Source organism: Triticum aestivum, chromosome 1D (genome assembly GCF_018294505.1).
Source record: "Triticum aestivum cultivar Chinese Spring chromosome 1D, IWGSC CS RefSeq v2.1, whole genome shotgun sequence".
Classification (NCBI taxonomy): domain Eukaryota; kingdom Viridiplantae; phylum Streptophyta; class Magnoliopsida; order Poales; family Poaceae; genus Triticum; species Triticum aestivum.
The window spans coordinates 33,326,310-33,335,975 of record NC_057796.1 but is presented as its reverse complement, the minus strand read 5'-3'; the positions used below and the strand labels follow the sequence as shown (position 1 = coordinate 33,335,975).

The following is a 9,666-nucleotide window of genomic DNA, read 5'->3' as shown; positions in this document are numbered from 1 at the left end:
CTCAATAGTTTCGCTTGAGCGTTAGGTCACACGTTTCACTGTTTGAGTTTGAAACTATTATTCTAAAAACAGTAATTATTTAGTAACACTAATATTTCTTGAATAAGTTTGACCACAGTTTGACCATAGTTTGACCAGATTTGACCAAAATACAAAAAATTGAAATAATTATTTAGTAACACTAATATTCTTGAATAATTATGTAGTAAAATTAATACTTCTTGAATAAGTAGTTTGACCATAGTTGACCAGATTTAACCAAAAAACTGAAATTTGAGCATATCTTTTTTTCCTTTTGGAATTTGAGGATTCTAAAAAATTGCAAACAGGCCATAGGTGGTCAAAATCGGATGCGGATTTTCGTGCTGAATTTTTTGATATATTATACTTTTTTTCTGACATCGTATGCAAAAGTTATAGCCGTTTTACATTTTCCTACACTTTTTGCAAAACATGTCCAAATTGAAGTTTTCAAATTTTCGGAACTAGTAGATGTAGTAATATAACTACCTCTCAGAGGATTTTAATTTTTGAAGTTTTTATCATTTTCTTTTGATTTTTTCAAAACTGAAATGGCGATACACAGGTGGGGGTAGAGTTTGAAAATTGCCCTATAGTCCCGGTTTGTGTCTCCAACCGGGACTATACGTCAGAACCCTTTAGTCCCGGTTCATGGCACGAACCGGTACTAAAGGTTAGCCCTTTAGTACCGGTTCGTGCCACGAACCGGTACTAAAAGTGATCATAGGGCCCTGGCCTGACGCCAGCCTGCCACCACCCCTTTAGTACCGGTTCGTGGCACGAACCGGTACTAAAGGTTCAACACGAACCGGCATTAATGCATAGCCGTTCGAACCGGCACTAATAGTACCATTAGTACCGGGCCAAAATCAAACCGAGACTAATGTGTCTCACATTAGGTCCTTTTTCTGCTAGTGTAAGGCAAACTTGTTTAACTTATGTCTGTAGTGAGATATTGTTGCTTCTACTGACTCGTTTGTATTCGAGCTTATGTATTCGATCCCTTGAGGCCCGTGGCTTGTAATATAAAGCATGTATGACTTTAATTTGTGTTTGGAGTTGTATTGTGATATCTTTTAGTGACTCCCTGATCTTTGTCGTACACATTTAGGTGCATGATTAGTGTACGGGCAAATCGGGGATGTCACACAATGATTGTAGTGTGTGTATAAACTCAGATTTTGTCTGGTATGTTGTACATGCATTGCTAATTTAACCGAATTGAATTTCTAACCATGGCAACAATGCTCAGTTGTTTACTTTAAATGGTTCTCAAGCTGAGAAGCAGAAGTAGGTAGGATGGATGTTCTGAATTCTTGCACGGAGATTCAGACAATACTATGGTTGAGATTGCTAACCGTGACATTGATATATAATGTTTCCCAAAATATCTAGGACGCTATGAGCAAATTTAGGTTGTAAGCGACGGCATCTTTGCCAAACTGGCGACCCAGAGTACCTCTATCCGTAGTTTTTTTTCATCAGAGACTTTTCTCCCATGTTGGTCATGACTAAAGTTGATTTATGTTACTTGGGTGAGAAGTGAGTTTGTGGTGATCAAGGTGCCTAGATTTAATCGCAAAGTGGGAAAGATGCAATCAGTTGTTTTTCTTCTCCATAGCAATGCATGGGCATTCAACCACGTATCTCTTTATGTAGAAAAATGCATGTATTGTGCATGTATGATACTTTAAAAAATTGATAATTAAGTTTTTAGTTAAGACGAATCTTGATAGCATCATATACATGAGTGTTCTCCCATGATAATACACGGACCCATGAGCTAAGCATTCTCTGGTTCCACGCATGGGCATTTTTGCTAGTCCCACAAAAACTAATAAATGGCCACCATAATATGATAACAACATGAATCACCCCCTTTAGACTGGCCATATTGGGAGAAACTTGCACAGTATAACATAGGGTTTAGCTCAGCAATTTTGCTTATGTGACATTTAGTTAACGAGGCGAGAGGTAATTTGAGTAACATAGCTGGTGACCGTAACATAGCGCTTCATCTGCACCCATCACCTGAAATGTGGGCCCCGTGCGGGGTTCACACTTCAGGTGATGGGTGCATGCTTCAAATGTGCATGATGATTTTTGCGTTACCATGAATCGATCGACTTGAGCATTGTAAGATCATGATGACCTTACCTGGAAGGTCTATGGACACCATTCCCTTCAACCGTGCATGATCAATTTTATGTCACCGACTTGAAGCAAACATATTTGACTTTGACACCATTCCCTTTTAACAATGTATTTTGATACGGAAGGTTGGCAACTGAGGTGTGGAACAAAACGCCTTCAGTATATCTAACTAGCTCAAGGTTTAACTGACATCTCAATAGCCTTGATGCGACAAAGATATCAATATAAAGTATCATTATTGAAGAAAAATCGCACATTGATGGCACGAAAACACCAACATTGAATGAGAAAAGGATTACATTTGGTGTTGTGGTAAAAAGCTTTGAGATGAACTAAAAATATTATAACTGGAAACATGAGTTGGGAACAACCAGTATCCCTCATATTATGGATGAAACTGAGATTAAGTCAAAAACTTTATTTTGATCAGAGCAACTGGTAAATCTGATCAGGCCCAAGGGACTAATTCTCCGCTGCTGCATAACACGGTCCTAAGAACACTGGTGTATACACTTCCACCGTAAGGTGGTCAACACCAGTAAGTTTGTCAAAATCCACCTTGATGATACCACTTGCAAGAGCAAACTCCCCAGTCCCACCAGTAACAGCCAACTGACCATTAACACCCAAGGCGTTTCCCATCACTTGAAGGGTGGATCCTTTGAACCTGCGCATGAAACATGGCATACAATAATATCATGTTAAATAAAGGAAACAAAAAGTACTAGGAAAGGTAACCCTCTTTTTGAAAATAAGTGAGCTTTTTTCCAAGCTTTAACACCATCATGTTTGACCATATTTACGGAAGAGAACATACCAACATCTGTACCACATTGAATTGGTATCATTAGTTTGATCATGAATGAACACTAGTAGAAAACTTGGCTTTGGTCACAGGGCAATATCCACATTAGTCCCGGTTCAGTCACGAACCGGGACTAATGCGAGCATTGGTCCCGGTTCGTGCGGCCAGGGGCCTGCCGGGCCTCGTGGGGGCATTGGTCCCGGTTCGTCCGGCCCCTTTGGTCCCGGTTGGTGGGACAAACCGGGACCAATGGGCCACGCTCCTGGCCCACCACCCTTTAGTCCCGGTTCATACCACAAACCGGGACTAAAGGGCTGGTCCTAGTTGCGGCCAGTGTTTAGTCCCACCTCGCCAACCGAAGGGCGCTCACACCAGTTTATAAGCCTGTCCCTCTCTGCCTTGTTGAGCTCCTCTCAAAGTGAAAATAGATGCCCTTATACAGAGAATTTGACCTAAATTCACAGTAAATTTCTTTGAATTTCAAAGAAATTGATTATGAATTTAGGTTGAATTTTCTCTATAGGCGCATCTATGTTCATTTTTTATAGTAAATAAAATAAATAAACCTTAATAAAATAAATAAAATAAATAAACCTTAATAAAATAAATAAAAATAAATAAACCTTAATAAAATAAACTATAGTAACTAAAATAAATAAACCTTAATAAATTAAATAAAAATAGCAGCAGTAAAATAAATAAAAATAGCAGCATTAAAATAAATAAAAATAAAATAATTAAAGTAAAATACATAAGTAATTAGAAATAAAATAAATAAGTTTTTTGTTGTAAGTAGAAACAAAACAAAATAAATAAAGCAAAAGAGAAAAAAAATTATGCCACCTACTGGGCCACCACGGGCTGAATACGACTAGAAACCCATCCATGGGCCAGGATTCAGGCCCGCAGAAGGCCCAGTAGACCCCACAGGCAAAGAGAACGGTTAGGCCCGAAAGCCTGCAGTTGAGAGGAGCTCGAGAGGGTGGGCGCAGCAGCGCTTATAAACCACTCTCGAGCCCTCTCAACTAGCGAGGTGGGACTAAACTTTTGACGCGGGGCAGCACAAGGCCTTTGGTCCCGGTTGGTGCCACCAACCGGGACTAAAGGGGTCATTGGTCCCGGTTCGTGGAACCAACCGGGACCAAAGGCCTTTAGTCCCGGCTGGTGCCACGAACCGGGACCAATGGGTTGCCTATATATACCCCATCGCCACAGCAGAGCACTCCACAGTGCTCTGTTTTTTCTGGCCGGCGAGGGGAGGGCATTTGGGTGCTCTAGCTCACCTCCTATGCACATGAGGTGTTCGATGAAATGTCTGAGCCACACTAGTTAATCTTTCTCCTCTCGAAACTCGACCTCCAAGCTCCATTTTCCCCGAGATTTGTCTAGGTTTAGCGGTCCGTCATGTCCCGTCCCCGTCTTCACCGCCGTCGATCGCCCGCGCCGATCTCGTCGCCAGCACCACCGTGGTGAGCCTCTTGTTCTTATCTTCTTTCTGAAAGAAAAAAAATCTTACTTTAGATAGATACTTGTCTAATTTTGTTACTTTTATTATTCCTTCTTATTACATAGTGCGATGGTTTTGGTATCCGCCCCCGTCGGCCCTCGTCCTGTCTATGATTCGGATGTGGTATATATTATCTTTTTATAACTATTTGGTTCATTTATTGTTTATGACAAATATCCCGACCAACGTGACATAGATTTTATTTATCTAGGAGGTGGTTGAACCGGAAATTCTAACCGACCCTATTGTCGAGAGGTGAAATTTAGTTGAAGAAGAAAACAATTACTTGAAGGAAAAAATAAAAAAAAATTGAGGAGGAGAAGATGATATTGGAGTTGCATGTTGCGGATGTCGTCGATGATCACAAGATCAAGATGGATGCAATGCACTTGAAGCTTAGAAAGATTAGAAAATATGCCATTCATACCGAGGCTTGGTATCATTATGCTGTTGGATCAATTGTTACCTTGGTTGCGATTATGATCGCATTTGTTTTCGCATTGAAATGTTTTACATAGTTTCAATGTATGGTTTAATTAATTAGATGCTCTGGAGAGCTATATATATGTTGTTAGATGAGAACTATGTATGTACTTTGGTTTTAATGTGATGATGAACTTCTATTAATTTGGTCACTTAATTATCTATTCATGATGTTCTGTAATGGTTTTTGACACACTTAATTATATATAATGCACGCAGATGAACCGACAATGGATGTATGGTGACAGACACACCTCCGAGTACATTAAGGGCGTGCATGATTTTCTCGAAGTGGCTGAGGCAAACAAGCAGAATGGTTTTATGTGTTGTCCATGCCCTATATGTGGGAATACGAAGTCTTACTCTGACCGAAAAATCCTTCACACCCACCTGCTTTACAAGGGTTTCATGCCACACTATAATGTTTGGACGAGGCACGGAGAAATAGGGGTTATGATGGAAGACGGCGAAGAAGAAGAGGACGATGACAACTATGTGCCCCCTGAATACGGTGATGCTGCAACGGGGGAAGCTGCTGAAGATCAAGAGGAACCAGACGATGTGCCCAATGATGCTGCAAGGGGGAAGCTGCTGAAGATCAAGAGGAACCAGTGCCCGACGATGATGATCTCCGCCGGGCCATTGTCGATGCAAGGACGCAATGCGAAAGTCAAAAGGAGAAGCTGAAGTTCGATCGCATGTTAGAGGATCACAAAAAAGGGTTGTACACCAATTGCGAAGATGGCAACACAAAGCTCGGTACCGTACTGGAATTGCTGCAGTGGAAGGCAGAGAATGCTGTGCCTGACAAAGGATTTGAGAAGCTATTGAAAATATTGAAGAAGAAGCTTCCAAAGGATGACGAATTGCCCGACAGTACATACGCAGCAAAGAAGGTCGTATGCCCTCTAGGATTGGAGGTGCAGAAGATACATGCATGCCCTAATGACTGCATCCTCTACCGCGGTGCGTACAAGGATCTGAACGCATGCCCGGTATGCGGTGCATTGCGGTATAAGATCAGACGAGACGACCCTGGTGATGTTGATGGCCAGTCCCCCAGGAAGAGGGTTCCTGCGAAGGTGATGTGGTATGCTCCTATAATACCACGGTTGAAACGTCTGTTCAGAAACGAAGAGCATGCCAAGTTGATGCGATGGCACAGTGAGGACCGTAAGAAAGACGGGAAGTTGAGAGCACCCGCTGACGGGTCGCAGTGGAGAAAAATCGAGAGAAAGTACTGGGCTGAGTTTGCAGCTGACCCAAGGAACGTATGGTTTGGTTTAAGCGCGGATAGCATTAATCCTTTCGGGGAGCAGAGCAGCAATCATAGCACCTGGCCCGTGACTCTATGTATGTATAACCTTCCTCCTTGGATGTGCATGAAGCAGAAGTTCATTATGATGCCAGTTCTCATCCAAGGCCCTAAGCAACCCGGCAACGACATTGATGTGTACCTAAGGCCACTAGTTGAAGAACTTTTACAGCCGTGGAATGGAAACGGTGTACGTACGTGGGATGAGCACAAACAGGAGGAATTTAACCTGCACGCGTTGCTGTTTGTAACCATCAACGATTGGCCCGCTCTCAGTAACCTTTCAGGACAGACAAACAAGGGATACCACACATGCATGCACTGTTTAGATGACACTGAAAGTATATACCTTGACAAATGCAGGAAGAATGTGAACCTGGGCCATCGTCGATTTCTTCCGACCAACCATCAATGTCGAAATAAAGGCAAGCATTTCAAAGGTGAGGCAGATCACCGGAAGAAGCCCGCCATGCGTACGGGTGATCACGTACTTGCTATGGTCAATGATTTACACGTAATATTTGGAAAGGGTCCCACTGGACTAGCTGTTCCGAATGACGCTGAGGGACACGCACCCATGTGGAAGAAGAAATCTATATTTTGGGACCTACCCTACTGGAAAGAGCTAGAGGTCCGCTCTTCAATCGACGTGATGCACGTGACGAAGAACCTTTGCGTGAACCTGCTAGGCTTCTTGGGCGTGTATGGGAAGACAAAAGATACACCTGAGGCACGGGAGGACCTGCAACGTTTGCACGAAAAAGACGGCATGCCTCCGAAGCAGTATGAAGGTCCTGCCAGCTACGCTCTTACGAAAGAAGAGAAAAAAATCTTCTTTGAATGCCTGCTCAGTATGAAGGTCCTGACTGGCTTCTCGTCGAATATAAAGGGAATAATAAATATGCCATAATAAAAGTTCCAGAACCTAAAGTCTCATGACTGCCACCTGATTATGACGCAACTGCTTCCGGTTGCATTGAGGGGGCTTCTACCGAAAAACGTCCGATTAGCCATTGTGAAGCTATGTGCATTCCTCAATGCAATCTCTCAGAAGGTGATCGATCCAGAAATCATACCAAGGCTAAGGAGTGATGTGGCACAATGTCTTGTCAGTTTCGAGCTGGTGTTCCCACCATCCTTCTTCAATATCATGACGCACGTCCTAGTTCATCTAGTCGACGAGATTGTCATTCCGGGGCCCGTATTTCTACACAATATGTTCCCCTTTGAGAGGTTCATGGGAGTCCTAAAGAAATATGTCCGTAACCGCGCTAGGCCAGAAGGAAGCATCTCCATGGGCCAGCAAACAGAGGATGCCATTGGGTTTTCTGTTGACTTCATTCCTGGCCTTAAGAAGATAGGTCTCCCTAAATCGCGGTATGAGGGGAGACTGACTGGAAAAGGAACGCTTGGAGGGGACTCAATAATATGCAGGGACGGATATTCTTGGTCTCAAGCACACTACACAGTTCTAGAGAATCCTACCTTGGTGACCCCGTATGTCGATGAACACAAGAATAGTTTGCGCTCCAAACACCCGGAGCAGTGTGACGACTGGATTACATGTGAACACATCAGGACTTTCAGCAGTTGGTTGGAAACACGTCTCAGAGGTGACACCACTATTTGTGATGAGTTGTACTCATTGTCCAGGGGACCATCTTCGACTGTATTGACTTACAAAGGATACGAGATAAATGGGAATACATTTTACACGATCGGCCAAGATCAAAAGAGCACCAACCAAAACAGCGGTGTCCCCTTTGATGCAGCAACCGAGAGGGGAAAGGACACATATTATGGTTACATAATGGACATATGGGAACTTGACTAAGGACATGATTTTAAGGTCCCTTTGTTTAAGTGCAAATGGGTCAATCTGTCAGGAGGCGGGGTACAGGTAGACCCACAGTACGGAATGACAACAGTGGATCTGAACAATCTTGGGTACACTGACGAACCGTTCGTCCTAGCCAATGATGTGGCACAGGTTATCTATGTGAAGGACATGTCTACCAGACCGACAAAAAGAAAAGATAAGGAAGCGAATACATCATACGATGAGCCAAAGCGCCACATAGTTCTTTCAGGAAAAAGGGACATTGTGGGAGTGGAGGGCAAGACAGACATATCTGAAGATTATGAAAAGTTTCATGAAATTCCTCCCTTCAAAGTCAAGGCTGACCCAAGCATCCTGATAAACAATGAAGATTATCCATGGTTACGGCGCAATAAGCAAATGACACAAGCGAAGAAAAAGTGAAGACTTTCTCCCGCAACTATTATGATGATACCATGCCAACTTTGTAACAGACGAGTATGATACCATTGTCCATTTTGTACACGAAGTTCATCTAGTTTTTGCCGTAACCCTCTCAACTTTCTTGCACATGCTATGTGGATGAAATGATGATACCATGCCAACTTTCAACCTTTTCAGAGTTCATTTGAAATGCTTTTCAATTTTAGGGTCTTATAGCTCAAAATAATTAGTAAATGCATGAAAAATAAAAATTAAAAATTATGCCACCTACTGGGCCACCACGGCCTGAATACGATTAGAAACCCATCCATGGGCCAGGATTCAGGCCCACAGAAGGCCCAGTAGGCCCACAGGCATGTACAGAGAGGTTAGGCCCGTAAGCCTGCTTTAGAGAGGAGCTCGACAGCTCAGGCGCACCGCACCTTATAAACAGGTGCGGCTCTCTCTCAGCTAGCGAGGTGGGACTAAACTCCCACCACCACACCGCTGTGCAAGGCCATTGGTCCCGGTTGGTGGCACGAACCGGGACCAATTCCACCCTTTGGTCCCGGTTGGTGCCACGAACCGGTACTAATGAGGCTGTGGCCCCACGAGCATCTTTAGTACCGGTTCGTGGCATGTACCGGTACTAGATTTTCTTACTAAGCAGTTTTTTAGTCCCACCTCGCTAGCTGAGAGGCACTAGGAGCGGTTTATAAGCCCTGATTGCAGAGACGATGAAGAAGATGCGCAATGCTCGCGTTGCTTAGCTTCAAGCCTTGAGGAATAAGGTAGACTGCATGGAGCTATGTGCAGTGCAGTCTACACTATTCCGAAAGGCTTGAAGTAAATCAACGAGCATTGCACCTCTTTTTTATTTTTAATAACTTATTACAACTCCGGACTTGTTGTGTTCCGACAAAATAAAATAAACTTGAATAAAAATTATGAAACTAAAATTAACAAAGTATTTTCTGTTCAAAACATTATAAGAAACCTCCAGTATTATTGAAACTAAAATCATATAAAATTGATGCAACTAAAATCATCGAAGTATTTTCTGTTCAAAATCATTAAAAGCAAAAAAGAATTTTCATAAAGAACTTTTTTTGATAGAAACTTTAATAGCAAAAATAATT

At 42.7% G+C, this 9,666-nt stretch overlaps 1 long non-coding RNA gene across 1 annotated transcript in view; it reads right to left on the bottom strand.

The window, feature by feature from the left end:
* Window positions 1-2,496: 2,496 nt before the first annotated feature.
* The window catches only part of LOC123164245 (uncharacterized), a 14,600-nt gene continuing 7,430 nt past the window's right edge, over window positions 2,497-9,666 (bottom strand). The window contains exon 2 of the long non-coding RNA XR_006482246.1: window positions 2,497-2,842. This is a non-coding gene — a long non-coding RNA (uncharacterized lncRNA). The remainder of the gene's footprint in view (window positions 2,843-9,666) is intronic.